Source organism: Protopterus annectens, chromosome 8.part0, assembly GCF_019279795.1.
Source record: "Protopterus annectens isolate FY-2018-M chromosome 8.part0, PAN1.0, whole genome shotgun sequence".
NCBI lineage: Eukaryota > Metazoa > Chordata > Ceratodontiformes > Protopteridae > Protopterus > Protopterus annectens.
In genome coordinates this window covers 1,040,624,557-1,040,644,929 of record NC_056741.1, presented here as the reverse complement: position 1 = coordinate 1,040,644,929, position 20,373 = coordinate 1,040,624,557, and the positions used below count along the sequence as shown (strand labels likewise).

Here is a 20,373-nt window from a genome sequence, read left to right as displayed (position 1 = left end):
GGAGAGGATGCTAAAGCTTCTTCAAAGGAGGGTTTTATTAAGCCTTTAAGAATGAGTTTATTTTTCCTCTCCTGGAGGACCCTCGAGGAAAAGCGTGACACACTGCATGACTCTTGTAAATGTTTTGCACCCAAACAATAAACACAGAGAGAGTGATCATCTGTGATTGACATCTTAAAATTACATTTGGTGCATTTTTTAAAGCCCGAAGGCCTAGGATTCTGAGACATTATAACAATAATGCAGTAATTCCCTGACAGAAAAAACAACACTATCCACTTGACTTTCTGATTTAACTGACACTACCAAAAATCAGTTTATAGCTGCCGATTAGGTAAACAATCCGTAACAATTAACTCAAGGGGATTTTAAAAACCCTTAAGGTTTGAGTGGGGTTGACTGACCGGGAAGGCCCTAAGATGAAGGAGGCCTGAAATCAGAACCAACGCCCAATCACACTACAAAGTTTCTCACAAAAAACTTCCAATCACACACAAAAGGAAAGAGTAGCCGTTAAAACAGCTTTTTATGACAAGAACAGCAAATTTCTGACAGAAAAAAGTTAGTAAAATACTACTCAGCTCAGCCAGCTCGAGACCACGTCTTCGCAAGTTAGCGGCAAACGAGATCTGGGTGACTGGTAGTGGTGCATCCTGGGATATAGTAAGCTCAGCCAATAAGAGACTTCGCTCTTTGGCATAAGCGTGCCGAGTCGGAGCCGAGGGATCGGCTCCGAACCCATCAGTCAGAATGTAGGCGAGATAGGATCACATAACATCTAGGTTTTCTAAACGTCATTAAACAATTATCACTGCACTCTGTTGTGCTGGATTTAAATAGACTTTCACCATAATACTGCAGGTAAAAAGTTTCAAGTCTACCATACAAAAGAAAAAAATATCTTGTTTTCCCGCCTTACTGAACTAGAATAGTCCAGTCTTCAGATTTTGCTGATCTCTGGGCTTTGTCTAGATTCCTGTGCTATCCATATCCTTATTTGGATAACAGGAAGCTTCTTTGTTCACCAGTGGGAGTGGGGAGCACTGAGCAACCTATTTGTCCCTAGAGGAGTGGTTCCAGCCCAGCAACTTGTAGTTTATTGGCCATTTTGGGTCAATTCCTAGCTGTTTTCATCCCCCTGCTATAAAGCCCGCTTTAGCGCGAAGTTGCTCATAGAGCAGCATCGGGCAGCGCCGGTTAATCAAGTTTAAACTATTTCTGGCTCCGTAAAGTCTGCTCTTCAATTTTTCCCTTAGAACTGCTCTACTTGCAATCTAAACAGCCTATTCTCTATCTGAAAAGCTCAGCACTTGCTCCTAAAGCATTTTTTATACAGGTAAAGCACTCAAACAAAAGAAAGTACTTCATTCACCTAAATTCCCTTGAGTACCCATTTCCCTACAGGTCCTTTTCTGACTCAGTTACACAGCAACCTTTTTCACTATTCTAGTATGTCGAAGGGTCAGTTGCTGGCGTCCTCTCCTGTTCAGCTGGTGAATCTGGGAATCTTGAGGCAATGTTACAGTTGCCTCATGTACACAGACAACTCTCTCCTCCTCCCAACAAATACAAATATATGCGAGAGATGCAACTATATAGCCAAACTGGAGGCTGAGCTCTCTCAACTCAAGTCTGGCAAGACCAGTCAGGAGGAGAAGGTAACCACGCACACCACAAACCCAGTTTCACATAGAACTATCACAACTGCAAACCAAACACATAAACATACAAAAACATACTCTGAGGCGCTGATTAAAAATCTACCAAAACAACAGAGGCCTCCAAAGCAGACACCCAAGCAACCACCACTTCAAGACATAGCATTTGTGAACTAGAAGTGGGCCTGTGTGAGGGGGGCTTAACAGGCACTGATTTAGCAGATTTGGCTGCTTTAGCCCTGGCAAAGGCCTTAATAGACATGGCTGCAGGAGGCCTAGCAGCACCACGTGCTGGGGTAGAGACATCCAAAGGAATGGTGTCTGATAAATCACTAGGAACCACAGTTGCAGGCAAAATTTCTGAGGCCGATTCAAGTAAGGTAGCAGGAGCCTCAGTAGTAGTCATGGATTCGGCTAAAGATTGACCAGTTTTCTCGGTTTCGGCCGAAACCGAGACACTCGACTTGCAACCGTGGTTTTGGCGAAACCGGACCGCGAGTGTCGGTCTTTTTTCGTTTTTAACAATTTGGGTAGTCGGAGGATCCGGCGGCATAATGTACACAAAATCTGAGCGAAAAACTGTTCAGCAAACTCCGACCGACGCCCTAGCGTTAGCCGGTTGAAGGAAGCACAGGCCGAACAGGCTGCTACGTCGTGGTCTGGGCCTAAGCAAGGCAGACAGTAAGAGTGGAAATCTTTATGAGGTATTTGTTTCCCACAAGTTAAACAGTTATTGACTTTTTCTGACATCGGCTGAGGCAAGAAAGAGTCCCCAACGCTGCCTTAGCTTTTAGAAGTCTTGGTAGTATTCGTAGTAGTAATCTCTGGATCTGACCGACCGGCACTTGAACAGCTTCTGCTTGGGCGCCAGCGGCAAGAAAGACTGAGGAAAATGGCGTCCGCTTATGCCTTTATACCCGAAGACCAGCAGAGATGACGTCGGGTGAAGTGCGACATCAGCGAAGCGGACCCAGACTTTGGAATCCGGCCGACCCGAAGGGCTGCCTGACAACAGGACAACCCATTTGTTATGACTGCAGATGCATCCATGAAGGACATCTGCCCTACAGTTTGTAGCATGCTACAGACCACCCTCTCAAACTCAGGAACCCCACACAGCCTTCCTGAAGATACTGGAGAGTATGAATGTCTCTCCAAATACCATCATATTGGGAGACTTCAACTACCCAAACATAAACTGGGAACATTACTCAAGCCCCAACACCCTAGCCCAAAGGTTCCTAGAATTCATAAACTCAAATTCGATGGAACAACTAGTCACCATTCCCACAAGAGGAGATAATATACTAGACCTGATCATCACAAACACGGGGACAAAATGCTCCACACTGGAAGTATATCCCTCATTGGTGAGATCAGACCATAAATTAATCTCACAGGAAATCCACATCCCGCCCCCACCCCCTGCACAAAAGACCACAGTGAAGAACTTCTCAAAAGCCAACTTCACACTCCTTAAGACTGAAGTGGTATCCTTCAAGGCCCCTGGGCCAGTGGAAACCACTACCCACACTGCTAAATCCCTTACAAATGCCTTCTATGAGCACCTTCAAGAATGCATGGATCATGCAATCCCAAATAAAACCAAGACCCATTCCCCCAAAGGCAGGCGCCCGGTCTGGTGGACCCCAGCCATAAACAAACTTTACAACAGGAGGAGGAAGCTACTACATGACAGAGCAAAATCCCTAAAAGGGAAGGCATCTCTGATCAGTACTAGCAAAAACTACGATCTCTCATAAAATCATCCAAGGCCAACTTTGAGAGAAAAATCAAAAGACACAAAGACAATCACAAGGCCTTCTTTAGCTATGTTAGAAACCTGGGTGGAAACTCCCAGATATGCTCAGAGTTAGTCCAAAATGACACAAAATACACTGAACCCACAGACATTGCCAACATTCTGGCAGACAGGTTCAGTGCAAATTTCTCCCCCCCCCCCCAATGGGAGAAATATCTATCCCAGCAGAGTGTAGCCTCCCAAACATCTCAGATGCCCAGGTGAGAGCTGCCCTCTCTAGAGCTAAAAACACAGCATCAATGGGACCGGACGATGTCCCGGGCTGTGTGCTACATGAACTCAAAGAGGAACTAAACCCACACATAAGGCTGCTGTTTAATCTTAGCCTTACTACAGGATACGTACCCAAAGAGTGGCGTACGGCAACAGTGGTGCCACTCCACAAAGGCGGTGCTTCTATGGACCCTGGAAATTACCGCCCCATAAGCTTGACGAGCCCGGTCTGCAAAGCTATGGAGAGGATCATTATGGAACTCATAAACAGACATTGGGGACCTACAGACATTGGATCCTAAAACAAAAGTGGAACTGACGAAAAAATGCAGCAAAAGCGGAGCACGGAACCTTTAATGTAAGCGCTTTCGGTAGGGAAAATCTCCCCACCTTCTTCAGACAAAAAATACACAGGCAAATGCCTATTCAACACATTTAAATATCACAATTAATTATGACATCATAATCTCATTAATTAACCCATTAAAAAACATCATAAAAATATGACTATATATATGAAAAAATGAAAACTATAAATGTAAAAGAAACAACATATATATATATAAAAATATATGTGTAAAATACATATATATATATATATATATACATACATACATATATATATATTTATATATTTTTTTAATATAAATATGCATATATAAATGAATAAAATACCTTATAACAGCAAGCAAGCAAGACAAACAAGACTACATCCTTACTTCAAACCATCACTATATCCATTGGATCCTACCCAATTTGGCTTTGTCAAGGGCAGATCCTGCCTTTTGAACTTGGTCGACTTTTTTAAAACAGTCACTAAGCCATTGATGAGGGTAAGGCAGTTCACACAGCCTACCTTGACCTTGCAAAAGCCTTCGACACAATACCCCACTCGGGCATCATAGACAAACTCACCAGCTTAAATGTAAACCCATATGTCACAAGATGGGTTGCAAACTGGCTCAAGGACAGAACCCACATGGTCAGAGTTGCTGGAGCCATGTCAGACTCTAAGCGGTCTGGCGGTGTCCCACAGGGCTCAGTCCTGGGACCACTCTTGTTCGGCATTTATTTTTCTGAGGTGCAGGCAAACACAGGAGGATTGTGGCTGACAAAGTTCACAGATGACTGCAAACTGGGCGCCATAATTGATACTCCAGCAGACACAAGCATCCTTCAGAGGCCTCATAGAAACGGATAATTGGTGCCAGAGCCATGGCCTTAAGCTGAACGCCAAAAAATGTACAGTCATACCCTTTGGGGAAAAACAAGGTACCCACAAATTACCACATAGGTGGTAATCCATTAATACGGAAGAGGTAATCAGGGACCTAGGGACCCAAGTTGACAGTAACCTCTCATGTGACACTCCACATTGCCAAAGTGGTTAGGAAGACCTTCTATATTCCCCACCTTATCATTTAGGGATTCACATCTAGATCAAGGGAGGTCATTGTGCCCCTGTACTCTTCTCTTTTCAGGCCAATGATTGAGTACAATGCCCCATTTGGGATGTATCTTACCCGACACCTGCAGCAGTTGGAAAGACCCCAAAAGTTCCTCACCAAGAGGATAAAGGGTCTCAAACATATGTCATATGCTGCCAAGATTATGCATGATGCCATGAAGCCCAAGGCCTGCAGAACTTTTCTTGCTGTTAGTTTGTTCTGCTTTGTTAATGCCAAGAAGTAAAGAGAGGGAGCTCTTTTTGTTTTTCTGCAGTTAGGAATGCCATTTGTTTTACTGTGTCCAATTCCGCCCAAGAATGTTCTTGTTTGGGATGGTATCAGCCTTGACTTTTGTAAATTGACTGTGTATCCCAGGGCTTGTAGCAAGTAAATGACCCTTTGTAAATCTGTTGTCAGCTTGCTTTTGTTGTCCGCTTGTAACAGGCAGTCGCCCAGGTATGGATAAATTTGGATTCCTGTACTCTGCAGTGAGCGATTACTGATGCCAGGCATTTTGTGAATACTCTGGGCGCAGTAGATAAGCCAAAGGGCAATGCTGAGAATTGATAATGCTCTGATCCTGCAAGAAATCTGAGGTATCTTCTGCAATTTGGTCGAATGGGGACGTGCAGGTATGCCTCCTTGAGATCTAGAGTTACCAGCCAACACTCCTTGCCCAGCATGGGAAGAAGTTGCTGTAGGGTCAGCATTTTGAATTTTGGGACAATGATGTATGTGTTTAAGATGGACAGGTGAGAATAGGTCTCCAACTTTTCTCTTTTCTTGGCACTAGGAAGAGTCTGGAGTAGAATCCTTTGCCCTGTTCTGATATTGGTACTCTTTCCACAGCTCTCATCTTTGTTAATTCCGCTATCTGCTGCAGAGCTTCTATTTTTGATTTGGAGGCAGGTTTGGCATTCCTCTTTTTACTGGTAAGGTGTGGAAGTGGAACCGTAGCCTTGGTCTATGGTTTGCAAAATCCACTTGTCTTTTGTGATATAGTGCCAATTTTTGAAAATAAGGCTAACTTTCCGCCTAATGGTGCTGCTATTTGCTCCCTGGTAGGCGGAGTCAGAGCCAAGTCACTGTGATTGTCCTGTTGCAGTGGCAGTGGTTGTGTCTGTGCCTCGGTTATTGCCTTGCCACTGTCGTCCTCTGTAGGCACCTCCTCTGGATTGATTTCTGCCTCTAGAGCGTCTATTCCTGCCACTTTGGGATCTTGTGGAGTCAGGAAAGGACCAATTTTTGGCAGGCCAGTTCCTGCTAAACCTTGGGGGCTGAACCTGTAAGAAATCTTTAACTGTTTGTACAGATTTTGCCTTTTCTTCCATTTTCTTCATTACCTGCTGGGCAGGTGTACCAAATAGACTGGCCTTATCCATAGGAGCATCTAATAGCTTTGCTTTAACATGATCCGTAAGACCTGTTCTTTCAACCATGCATGCCTTCTTATCACTGTGCCAGTCATGGCTGATCTAAATGAAGCCTCCAGTGCATCATAGCCACATTTTAAGGAATGGTTACTAACCTGTTAGATGTTATTCACCATTTCTAATACATATTTCTTATCTAAAGATTCATCAGAGGACAGTTTTTTAGTTAACTGATCCAGCATAAACTCTTGGTATTGGATCATATGAAACTGACAGTTTAAAGCTCTAGCTGAGAGAGTAGCAGAGGTGTAAACTTTTTTCCCCCATCTCTCTAAGGACCTGGATTCCCTTTCAGAAGGAATAGGGTTTTTGCTGTGGTCGAGGCTACTGCCTTAGGCCCCTGGGATATAGTTTCGGGGTCTGCAAGTGGGGCCTTGTATAGGTGGTGATGAGTGTCTGGCACCCTGTAAAATCTATCTGGTTTGGCAGGGGCTGGAGGTAAAGAATCAGGAGCAGTGCAGACATCATTAAATGCATCATCCACAACAGGCAGTACAGGAGGTATAGCTAAGGGCCTATGTTGTGGTAAGTGCAGAAAAGTCCTAAGCCTTTTCCTTGAATCTGAGAAATCTTGTCCCTGCCATTGGAATTGTTCTCTCATGGCATGTAAGGTTTCCCAAAGGAAAATTCCTCTGGTGGAGAGGCAGCTGGAATGGATTCTTCAGCATCAGAATCTTCATAAGTAGAAAAAGGAGCCTCTGGCTGGTCTGTAATGTCTGAGTCATCCAGAATCATCAGAGGACACTGGCTCGGGGGCTCTGCTCTAGGTCTCTTTTCTGGGGCTGAGAGGCCCTGTCTGGGTGAGATTGGGATCCCCTAATTAAGGATATTAAATCTTCTGCCAGAGTAAGCATTTGTGAACTAGAAGTGGGCCTGTGTGAGGGGCTTAACAGGCACTGATTTAGCAGATTTGGCTGCTTTAGCCCTGGCAAAGGCCTTAATAGACATGGCTGCAGGAGGCCTAGCAGCACCACGTGCTGGGGTAGAGACATCCAAAGGAATGGTGTCTGATAAATCACTAAGAACCACAGTTGTAGGCAAAATTTCTGAGGCCGATTCAAGTAAGGTAGCAGGAGCCTCAGTAGTAGTCATGGATTCGCTGAAGATTGACCAGTTTTCGGTTTCGCCGAAACCGAGACACTCGCTTGCTTAACCGTGGTTTCGGCGAAACCGCGGACCGCGAGTGTCGGTCTTTTCTTTGCGCTTTTTAACAATTTGGGTAGTCGGAGGATCCGGCGGCATAATGTACACAAAATCTGAGCGAAAAACTGTTCAGCAAACTCCGACCGGCCCTAAGCGTTCGCCGGTTGAAGGAAGCACAGGCGAACAGGCTGCTACGTCGTGGTCTGGGCCTAAGCAAGGCAGACAGTAAGAGTGGAAATCTTTATGAGGTATTTGTTTCCCACAAGTTAAACAGTTATTGACTTTTTCTGACATCGGCTGAGGCAAGAAAGAGTCCCCAACGCGGTACTTAGCTTTTTAGAAGTCTTCGAAGTAGTATTCGGTAGTAGTAATCTCTGGATCTGACTGACCGGCACTTGCGAACAGCTTCTGCTTCGGGCGCCACGCGGCAAGAAAGACTGAGGAAAATGGCGTCGGCTTATGCCTTTATACCCGAAGACCAGCAGAGATGACGTCGGGTGAAGTGCGACATCAGCCGAAGCCGGATCCATACTTTCGAATCCGGCCGACCGAAGGGCTGCCTGACAACAGGACAACCCATTTGTTATGACTGCAGATGCATCCATGAAGGACATCTGCCCTACAGTTTGTAGCATGCTACAGACCACCCTCTCAAACTCAGGAACCCCACACAGCCTTCCTGAAGATACTGGAGAGTATGAATGTCTCTCCAAATACCATCATATTGGGAGACTTCAACTACCCAAACATAAACTGGGAACATTACTCAAGCCCCAACACCCTAGCCCAAAGGTTCCTAGAATTCATAAACTCAAATTCGATGGAACAACTAGTCACCATTCCCACAAGAGGAGATAATATACTAGACCTGATCATCACAAACACGGGGACAAAATGCTCCACACCGGAAGTATATCCCTCATTGGTGAGATCAGACCATAAATTAATCTCACTGGAAATCCACATCCCGGCCCCACCCCCTGCACAAAAGACCACAGTGAAGAACTTCTCAAAAGCCAACTTCACACTCCTTAAGACTGAAGTGGTATCCTTCAAGGCCCCTGGGCCAGTGGAAACCACTACCCACACTGCTAAATCCCTTACAAATGCCTTCTATGAGCACCTTCAAGAATGCATGGATCATGCAATCCCAAATAAAACCAAGACCCATTCCCCCAAAGGCAGGCGCCCGGTCTGGTGGACCCCAGCCATAAACAAACTTTACAACAGGAGGAGGAAGCTACTACATGACAGAGCAAAATTCCTAAAAGGGAAGGCATCTCTGATCAGTACTAGCAAAAAACTACGATCACTCATAAAATCATCCAAGGCCAACTTTGAGAAAAAAATCGCAAAAGACACAAAAGACAATCACAAGGCCTTCTTTAGCTATGTTAGAAACCTGGGTGGAAACTCCCAGATATGCTCAGAGTTAGTCCAAAATGACACAAAATACACTGAACCCACAGACATTGCCAACATTCTGGCAGACAGGTTCAGTGCAAATTTCTCCTCCCCCCCCCCCCCCAAAGGGAGAAATATCTATCCCAGCAGAGTGTAGCCTCCCAAACATCTCAGATGCCCAGGTGAGAGCTGCCCTCTCTAGAGCTAAAAACACAGCATCAATGGGACCGGACGATGTCCCGGGCTGTGTGCTACATGAACTCAAAGAGGAACTAAACCCACACATAAGGCTGCTGTTTAATCTTAGCCTTACTACAGGATCACCGTGCCAAGAGTGGCGTCGGCAACAGTGGTGCCACTCCACAAAGGCGGTGCTTCTATGGACCCTGGAAATTACCGCCCCATAAGCTTGACGAGCCCGGTCTGCAAAGCTATGGAGAGGATCATTATAGAACTCATAAACAGACATTGGGGACCTACAGACATTGGATCCTAAAACAAAAGTGGAACTGACGAAAAAATGCAGCAAAAGCGGAGCACGGAACCTTTAATGTAAGCGCTTTCGGTAGGGAAAATCTCCCCACCTTCTTCAGACAAAAAATACACAGGCAAATGCCTATTCAACACATTTAAATATCACAATTAATTATGACATCATAATTTCATTAATTAACCCATTAAAAAACATCATAAAAATATGACTATATATATGAAAAAATGAAAACTATAAATGTAAAAGAAACAACATATATATATATATAAAAATATATGTGTAAAATACATACATATATATATATATATATATATATATACATACATACATATATATATATATATTTATATTTTTTTTAAATATAAATATGCATATATAAATGAATAAAATACCTTATAACAGCAAGCAAGCAAGACAAACAAGACTACATCCTTACTTCAAACCATCACTATATCCATTGGATCCTACCCAATTTGGCTTTGTCAAGGGCAGATCCTGCCTTTTGAACTTGGTCGACTTTTTTAAAACAGTCAGTAAGCCATTGAAGAGGGTAAGGCAGTTCACACAGCCTACCTTGACCTTGCAAAAGCCTTCGACACAATACCCCACTCGGGCATCATAGACAAACTCACCAGCTTAAATGTAAACCCATATGTCACAAGATGGGTTGCAAACTGGCTCAAGGACAGAACCCACATGGTCAGAGTTGCTGGAGCCATGTCAGACTCTAAGCCGGTCACAAGCGGTGTCCCACAGGGCTCAGTCCTGGGACCACTCTTGTTCGGCATTTATTTTTCTGAGGTGCAGGCAAACATAGGAGGATTGTGGCTGACAAAGTTCACAGATGACTGCAAACTGGGCGCCATAATTGATACTCCAGCAGACACAAGCATCCTTCAGAGAGGCCTCATAGAAACGGATAATTGGTGCCAGAGCCATGGCCTTAAGCTGAACGCCAAAAAATGTACAGTCATACCCTTTGGGGAAAAACAAGGTACCCACAAATTACCACATAGGTGGTAATCCATTAAGTACGGAAGAGGTAATCAGGGACCTAGGGACCCAAGTTGACAGTAACCTCTCATGTGACACTCACATTGCCAAAGTGGTTAGGAAGACCTTCTATATTGCCCACCTTATCATTTAGGGATTCACATCTAGATCAAGGGAGGTCATTGTGCCCCTGTACTCTTCTCTTTTCAGGCCAATGATTGAGTACAATGCCCCATTTGGGATGTATCTTACCCGACACCTACAGCAGTTGGAAAGACCCCAAAAGTTCCTCACCAAGAGGATAAAGGGTCTCAAACATATGTCATATGCTGCCCGGCTGAAGAAACTCCAGCTCTATTCAGTCGCATACCGCCTACTCAGAGGTGATCTGTGCCTGACGTACAAGGCCATGTCCAATCCGGAATTAATGGACATGCTCCACCTCAAAAAATCCAAATCCACCAGAGCCACGAGAGCAAGAGACTTGAACCTCAACACAGAAATAAATAGAATGTGCTGGAGGGACAGATTCATAACCCAGAGGCTCCCTACACTCTAGAACAGAATCCCAGTCCATGTTAGGCAGAGCCCCTCACTAACTCTATTCAAGAGAAATCTTGACGAGTGGATGGGAGATCGTAGGTTTACCCCGGGGGTCATCTCTGTGTCACTACTAGACAGAGGCACAGTTAACTAAACCCTAAATGGGCGTAGTATTCTCATCCTAAGGGGTGGTGTAAGCTACACACACTCTGGCTAGGCTTATAAATGCCCTAGGGCAGATAGCCTAGTACAAACCTATGAACCTATGAACAATCAGTGATATCAGTCATTTGCATTGGTATAAAGCTCATACCTCTATTAAGTAAAGAAAGCTAATCAGATGTTAAATCATAAGAGGAAATATGGAGTTGGTAACATTTGCCATATTTTCTTCAAACTCTGGCCGCATGATGCATCCATGTTCCATTTCCTCTTGGTTCTGCCCCTGCTGTTGGAAAATCTGTTGACAGAGGACCTTATTAGGAATGGAAAAGATAATCCACTCCTATTCAGGACGGTGGTGTCATTTTGTGTTTTAATGGGCACGGAGTTGCTAACTGAGGCATTAGTAATACTGATGGTCGAGCTCGTCTTGCTCCAGTGTTAACTATGGTCTTATACTGTGCTGCCGTGGTTGCAGGAGAAACAAAAGAAATCTGTGTAGCTGGAATGGTAACAGTCGTTGTAGACACAGTTCAATGTGGGAACGACCACTGACGTGCTCACGTTATCTCCAGGTCTCTCTCTCATCAGTTGTTTGTTGCTTAGCAACAGATTTAGGCCAAGCAAATACATGTCCCAACGAAAACGAAAAATCAGTGAAGTCCCTATCTATTTTCTTTTGCTTTTGTAAAATTAATTTATGTTCAAATGTCAGAAATGAGTCTAAAACAGAACAAATTTTTACATCAAGCAAACTGGTTGGACATTTTTTGTATAGTTCGTTTTGCATAGATGAAGCAAGCTGTATTAGTTTGTCTTCTTCCGGCTTAAAGAAGTCTATTAATAGCCGCATGTAGTTCTAAGTTAAGTTTTTGCCACTTAACTAAAAGATCTTTATAGTAGCCACCATACATGGGCATCTTTAAAATTCTTAAGCCCCTAGGCACCACCTGGAGCTCAATACAAGCCTCAAAATGGTATCGCTGTAGCTGTACACATTTCAGCTTATAAAGACAATCCTCAAGCTGAAACAGGTCTTTACGCATTTCAATAAAAATAGAGGTATTACCTTGTTCAGATTCAGTACGAGAAGAAACTTTGTAACCAATTAAAGAATTTTCATTTCTAGTTAATAGTTGTGAAAATAATGAGAAGTTATGTACCTACCATAACGTTCCATGTTAGTTGTCTTCTTCTCGCCTTCTTTCTTGCTGGATGGGTCTGGAGCCGATCCTCTGCTCCGACTCAGCCTATACCAAAGCTCAAGAGCTATTTTTTACCGGCTCGAGGCTACCCTGTATCCCACAATGCTAGGCGCTAACTACCCAGATCTCGTTTGATAGCTCACACCATAGCAGTTCTGATCTCAGAACAAAGGAGAAAGAGGAATACCTATATATAGAACATACCAAGAAAAGCAACCATGGGAGTCCAAGCTGGGATGAAAGAAAGCCCAGAAGGATCCGGTCTGTCCAGGCTAGGGGGTTGGAGGGTGGGACGCAAGAAAGAAGGCAAGAAGAAGACAACTAACATGAAACGTTATGGTAGGTACATAACTTCTCAATGTTAAGTTGTCAATCTCACCTTCATTCTTGCTGGATGGGACCGCATCCCTAGCACCTCAACCCTGGGTGGCTCATCGGAACAGACTCTTGAGGACTGTGGAACCAAAGTTAGCTCGGCTTCTGGAGGCCATGTCCAGTTTGTAATGAGAAATAAAGGTATGAGGAGAGGCCCATGTGGTTGCCGCACAAATGGAGTCTATAGGCAACCTAGCCTGAAAGGCTATTGTCGTAGCTAAGACTCTAGTTGAGTGGGCTCTAGGCCTTGAAGGAAGTTCTTGACACCTCAGTTCATAGATGAAAGTAATCACAGAGGCCAACCATCTAGAAAGGGTTACTTTGGAAACTGGAAGGCCTTTCTTCCCTTCCGCATAAGACAGGAAGAGCTGCTCAGATTTCCTAACTTGCTTGGTTCTATCCGGGTAGTAACAGAGTTGACGGTGAACATCCAAAAAATGCAACTTTTGTTCCACTCTGTTGGAGTAATTAGGGAAGAAAACTGGGAGATTGATAGTCTGGTTTAGATTTGCCTCAGAAGATATCTTAGGTAAAAAAGATGGGTTAGTTCTGAGGGACACTCTATCTTTATGGAAAACCAGATAAGGAGGACGAACGCAAAGGGCGTGAAGTTCTGAGACTCTCCTCGTGGAAGTTATGGCCACTAGAAATAGAGTTTTCCAAGAGAGTAACTTCAAGGAACAGGAAGCCGCAGGTTCAAAGGGAGGGGGAATCAAAGAGGTTAAAACCAGATTCAAATCCCACTGTGGTGGGGGATCTCTGATCGGGGGCTTAAGTAAAAAGATACCTTTAAGGAAGACTTTACAAAGTTTATGGGACATAACAGTGGAGTCCGACAAGCCAACATGAAAATTTGAAAAGGCCGCTAACTGAACTCTGATAGTGGATGAAGAACCTGATTGAAAAAGTTTGGCCAAGAAATCTAGGACTGATTGGATAGGTGCCGTGAAAGAGTCCATGTTTCTAGTCTCTGCCCAGAAAGAAAAACGTTTCCATTTGCTAGCATAAATCCTCCTGGTAGAAGATTTGTAGGAAGCTAGAATGATGTCACGCACCGAATGGGAAATAAAGGGAAGCCTGGCTAAGGTTGGAAGTGGAGCAACCAAGCTGTGAGGCTGAGAGAGAGGAGGGACTGGTGCAGTTCGCCCGACTGATGGGTCAAGAGATCTGGCACTGGGTCCAGATGCCAGAGCTGCTCCAAGAGGTAACGATGCAGGAACGGAAACCAGATTTGTCGAGGCCAGTAAGAGGCAATGAGGATCATTGTGAATCTCAATGCGGTAGCTTTCTGAATCAACTGTGTGATTAATGGAAAGGGGGGAAAAGCGTACAGAAGACCCCGGGGCCAATCGTGGACTACAGCATCACTGGGGGGGTGGCCGGGAAGAGAGTGAAGAAGTCGTGGTACTTGCTGTTTTGAGGTGTTGCAAAAAGATCGCAGCAAGGCTGACCCCATCTTCGGAAAATCTTTTCCACTACTGACTGCTTGAGAGACCACTCGTGCGGCATGAGAATGGCTCTGCTCAGCCTGTCCGCTATGACGTTGGACTTCCCGGGGATATGCGTTGCTATCAGAAACCGCTGAGAAGAGATCGCCCACAGCCAAAGTCTGAGTGCTTCTCGACATAAGGGATAGGACTTGGTTCCGCCCTGCTTGTTGATGTACCACACTACGGACATATTGTCCGTCTGAACTGCAATAGTCCCGATAGGAAGAGAGTCCTGAAGGGCTTGCAACACTAAAAGTACTGCTCTCATATCCAGGACATTTATGTGCAGGTGGCACTCGAAAGGTTGCCATTTGCCCTGGACTGTCCTGCCCTGAAAATGCCCCCCCCCACCCGATCAGGGAGGCGTCCGTTGACACCGTAGCAACCGGGGGGGGGGGGGGGGACAAAGGGTCTGCCCTGAATGACTTGAAGGGAGACCATCCACCAAGAAAGGTGTTTCTTGCATGATTGGGTGATTAAAATGCTGTGTGACATTGGAAGCTGTTGAAAAGACCACTGGGAAAAGAGCATCCACTGAAGGATCCGCATGTGAAAGCGAGCTAGGGGAAGTAACGTAATGGCTGCTGCCATGAGACCTAAAGTCTTCAGTACAAACCTGGCCTGGATTCTGTTGCTCTGAAGAAGGATGTGTACGTGTCCGCGAATATCTGAAATTCTCTGCACGGTTAGTTTTGCGGACAGTTCGGCTGTGTCTAATATGGCGCCTATGAAAGTAATAGACTGAAAAGGCGACAAGGCAGACTTTTCGAAATTTATGGATATACCTAGCTCTTTGCAAGTTTGAATGGTATAATCTCTGGACTGAAGAAGTTGACGCATGGTGGTGGCGGTAAGGAGCCAGTCGTCCAGATATGGAAACACCTGGAATCCCTGACATCTCAGATGAGCCGTGACCACTGCCATGCATTTGGTGAACACTCGGGGGGCTGTAGTGAGACCAAAGGGCAGGGCCTTGAACTGGTAGTGACTGGCCCCCAGCCGGAAGCGGAGAAACCTCCTGGAGCACCTGTGCATCTTGATGTGGTAGTAAGCATCCTGAAGGTCTATAGAGCACATCCAATTGTCCTGGCCCAAAAAGGGTAGAATGGACTGTAGCGTGACCATCCGGAACTTCGTTCTTTGGACAGACCTGTTCAGCCTGCTGTGATCCAAAATTGGTCTCCAGTCCCCTGTCTTTTTTGGTACCAAAAAGAAAGGAGTAGACTCCGGATCATTGCTGGTCTGCTGGGACTGGTTGGATGGCTCTTTTTCTTAGCAGTTTTGAGATTTCTAATACTGCTTGTTCCCTTAGACCAGGTGGAACATCTGGAAGGGGCCTTTTTGGCTGTGTTGGGGTGTGGGCAAAGGGAATTTCGTAACCCTCAGATATGATCGACCGTACCCATCTGTCTTGGGTGAGGGAAAGCCAGGGCTTCTGGGTACAGTGATAATCTTCCCCCGACTGCCTCCGAAGGCGGACAGTCGGGCAGCTTCTCAGGGATGCTGGAAGGGCTGGCCAGAGACAGCTTCTCTGCTACCCTGATTCTGCGGACCCCCTCTGCCCCTAGGGCGGCGTCTGTTATTGTCCCCCCCCTGCTTCTAGAGGGGAACTCACCTTGTGTGTCAGGCGCAACTCCCTGTGGTTTGCGAAGCCACATTTTTCCACCCTTCTGACCCTTAGGGTATGGTCTAGACGGGGTGGAAAAACGGACTCCCACGACAAGAGAGAGAGTCTTGCCATCCTGTTCGCATCTGGTCAAAGTATCCTTCACCTGAGGTCCAAACAATGCCGAACCATCAAAGGGGGAGTTAGTGAAGGATGCCTTGAAGGGGTCAGCAAAGTTACAAAGCCACATCCAGGCGTGACGCCTTAAGGCCACTCCTGTGCCTGAAGCCCTACTTGCCCCATCGGCCGCATAGGAAATAAGCCGCATGGAGGAGTTAACAATCGAGTTCAGGGTTGCCAGCTGGGAGTTGATTTTGTCTTGAGACCCCGCAGCTGTTGGATCTTGTAGAGTATCACCCATTTCTTTGAGCATGTCTCTTTGAATGCGGGTGAAATGACACAAGTAATTCAGCGACCGCATGGTAAAGGTCGCTGAAGAAAACATCCGCTTGCCATACCTATCCATAGTCCTAGATTCATTATTAGGAGGATGGATCGGTACTGAAGGATCAGCCAGTTCCTTCTTAGTGGCTGCCGCCACCACCATGGCATCAACAGGGACACCCTTGGTTAAACACTGCTTATCAGAAGGGGCTGTGATAAATTTTGAAGGCCACCGTGGGGTAGGTTCCATCGTGTCAGGGGCCATCCATGCCTTCCGCGCCACCACTTCCATGAGGGGGTCAAAGGGCGGAGACACCCAGGAGGTGGAAGGGCGAGAACCAAAAGCCTCTAGGTAAACCGACTCGTCCTCGGAAGGATTGAGGGTAGACCAGTTTCCCCCTCTGCTCGAGGATCTCAAGGATGTCAGAAAAGGAGACATCCTCAGAGGGGGACCGTGGGGACCCTTCCGACTCATCCAAGTCGGTATCAGATGTGACGGACTCAGGAGAGTCCACATGCTTCCTCTTGCATTTCCTCTTCCGAGGGGGCTCCCCTGATGGATCAGGGGAGACCTCGGAAGAGGAGGATACTTCCAATGGGGGCACCTGAGGCGTTGGATATCTGCGGTCGGGGTCGAGAGGATGGGTAGAGACCGTAGCAGGCACAACAGTGGGAGGAGCTGAAGGAGCTGACCGTGGAGCAGGCACAGGGGCCAGCACACTTCTCATGACCTCAAAAGCACCCCTATCAGGCAGGGAAGAAGGTCCCCGCTCCAAAGAAATAAGGACCCCTCCCAGCACCGAGAGGGATGGCTTTGAGGCCGATGTTGGGGCCGAACTCACCTGCACCGAGGCTCCAAGAGGGAGAACGGGGTCGGACAAGGGTCCGATGCCACTCGCCCCCTCAGAGCCGACGAGGGAGTCCCGGTGCCCAGATCCCCCCAAGGATGGAACCATGGAAGAAATCGGAGCCAACGACGGAGCCGAAAGGTGTGGTATCAGCTCAGACGTGTCGACGGTCCCGGCTCCGAGCTCAGAGGAAGAGTCGGAGGAGGAATCAACGATGGAATGTTGATAGCCGCTGTCTGATGAGAAGGGCTATGAAGCTTCTGGGCCAGTGCCTGCAACTTAAGGAGTCTGCTAACCACCCTCTCGAGGTCATGCTCCGAAAGCCTGGAAGACCGAGAGGAATGGGACCGATGGCTCCGCTCCGAAAGCAAGGGAGATCTCGGAGCCAAATGGACCGACTCCAAAGAAGGAGACCAGAAGCGCTTACGGCTCGCAGACTGTTCCGACGCAACAATCGAAGCCGACAGAGTCTTGAGAGCATCGGCTCCAGCCAGAGCCGACGTAGGAGCACTAAGAGCACCACTAGTCGAAGGCTCTGTTCGTGGAGCCGACGGCTTAGTGGGCTTCGAAGATTTGCCCGACGAAGACTTGGTCGGGGAACCTTCGGGCTTCAACAAACCTTTCAAGATAAGCTTGTTTCTGCGTTCCTGCAGGACTCTTGGACTGAATGCATGGACAGAACAAGAGTCCTGCAGGTGCAGAGGGCCCAGGCAATAAACACAAGAAGTGTGACCGTCTGTCAGAGACATCTTCTGACAGCACGAGTCACACTTCTTGAAGCCTGAAACCCTGGAATCTTTAGACATCCTGACAGGGATGACAAGTCACACACAACAAACACCCCACACTCAAACTTACTTAGTCTAGTCACACACACACACACACACACACACACACACACACACACACACACACACACACACACACACACACACACACACACACAGACTAAGACTATTTTGACTGACAAAATAAAGCAATTTAAACTAAATATAACTAAAAATTAAACTAAAAATTAGCCCGAAGGCCTAGTAATCTACGGAGTGGGGGTAGGGAACGAGAAGAAGATAGAGACAAACCCGAAAGGGAGCTATCTAAGGTGGGAATACACTAGAGGGGTAAGCAGGATCTAACAGTAAAACTACTACTGAAAAAGGTCAGGAAAAAACTTTACCAGAAAAGATTTTTACAAATCTAACCTGAGAGCCGGCAAAAACGCAACCTTGCAGCTGAAGCGGCAAACGAGATCTGGGTAGTTAGCGCCTAGCATTGTGGGATACAGGGTAGCCCCGAGCCAGTAAAAAATAGCTCTCGAGCTTTGGTATAGGCTGAGTCGGAGCCGAGGATCGGCTCCGGACCCATCCATCAAGAATGAAGGCGAGATTGACAACTTAACATCAGCAGTTACATTGTCCATTCTTTCTCATGGAGGTACATATGGTAGTTCAATATTCAAACCAGCTCCTTCTGCCATGGTATCCTCTGGTTTCGAATAAGTAAATTGTGGAAAGTAGTAACAAAATCCCACCAGAGGAATTAATGTAATACCAAGACATAAAACCACAAAACCAGCAGCTAAAATGTAGATCCAAAATGTCAGGTACAGCAAACCAAAGCAGGAAGGCAATATAAAAATGTATTTTATTTTATTGTGTTAGTGCTTTCATGACTATCCAAGCCGCTTCCTCAGACACAAAAGTCAATTAGCATCATTCCATTTTAAAATAAAAGCAACCAATAAGGAAACACATACAATTAATTCATAAATTTAAAATTTAAAGTTACAACGCATCTAAAAGTACTATAAGGACACACACACACACATATATATATATATATATATATATATATATATATATATATATATATATATATATATATATAAATATGTAAACATTAATAACTGAAATTTTACTCATCTAAAATTCCTATTTTTTAGAACAGGTTTTATACAAATCCTGTCATTCAGACCTTTTCTTGTATTACCCCTCTTTCTTATAATCCATTTCAATTCCAAATTCTCTACCTTATTTTCTACATCCCCACCACAGACATTTTCATGTACAACCTGTAACACCTTGAACTTAAAATTATGTTCAGTGCCATGCATTGAGACATGTTTAGCCAAAGCATTACTTTATATTAAATTGTTAATACTGTAAATACGCTCACGGATCCTATCCCAAAGTCTGAGGTCCGTCTTGCTAATATAAAATCTACAACAGAGCTGACACACAGCCAAATAGAGTATATGCATAGTGTCACAACTAGCTCAGACATGAATTTTTGTAAATTTCCCAGTATCAGGATGCTTAAATTCATCAGTGGAGTCTATAAACTTACACCAATTACATTTAGAACAAGGGAACGTACCATCTAAGTTTTATAGACTCCACTGATTAATTTAAGCATCCTGATACTGGGAAACTTACAAAAATTCATGTCCGAGCTAGTTGTGACACTATGCATATAGTCTATTTAAGTTTTGGATAGGATCCGTGACAGACAGACAGACAGACAGACACACACACACACACACACACACACACACACACACACACACACACACACACACACACACACACTTGCTTATAGTACTTTTAGATGCGTTGTAACATTAAATTTTAAAATTATAAATTAATTGCATGATTATGTGTGTTTCCTTATTGGCTGTCATTATTTTGAAATGGAATGATGCTAAATCGACTTTTGGGTCTGAGGAAGCGGCTTGGATAGCCGTGAAAGCGCTAAGACAATAAAATATATTTTTATGTCACCTTCCTGCTTTGGTGTGCTATACCTGACATTTTGGATCTACGTTTGAAAGAGTTGGTTTTCTGTATAACAAACTTAAATTTCTAGTGTAAAAATCCTTAGTGATTAGTACATCCAAATAATTTATATATTCCCTAGAATGTGCAAAGGTAGAGTTTAAAAATGTGGTAGTGTTATTTAAAAATTTTATAAAATCATACAACTAATATGTTACCCATCCAAACAATAAAATATCATGCAAAAATCATAAGAACGTGGCTATGTATTGTATATACTCAGATTTGAACACAATTTACTTCCCAGTAACATCATGTTTGT

General features: G+C 45.1%; 1 protein-coding gene across 1 annotated transcript in view; it reads right to left on the bottom strand.

Annotated features, from left to right (window-relative positions):
• The window catches only part of VPS72 (vacuolar protein sorting 72 homolog), a 512,443-nt gene that overhangs the window by 215,110 nt on the left and 276,960 nt on the right, over positions 1-20,373 (bottom strand). The window lies entirely within an intron of this gene.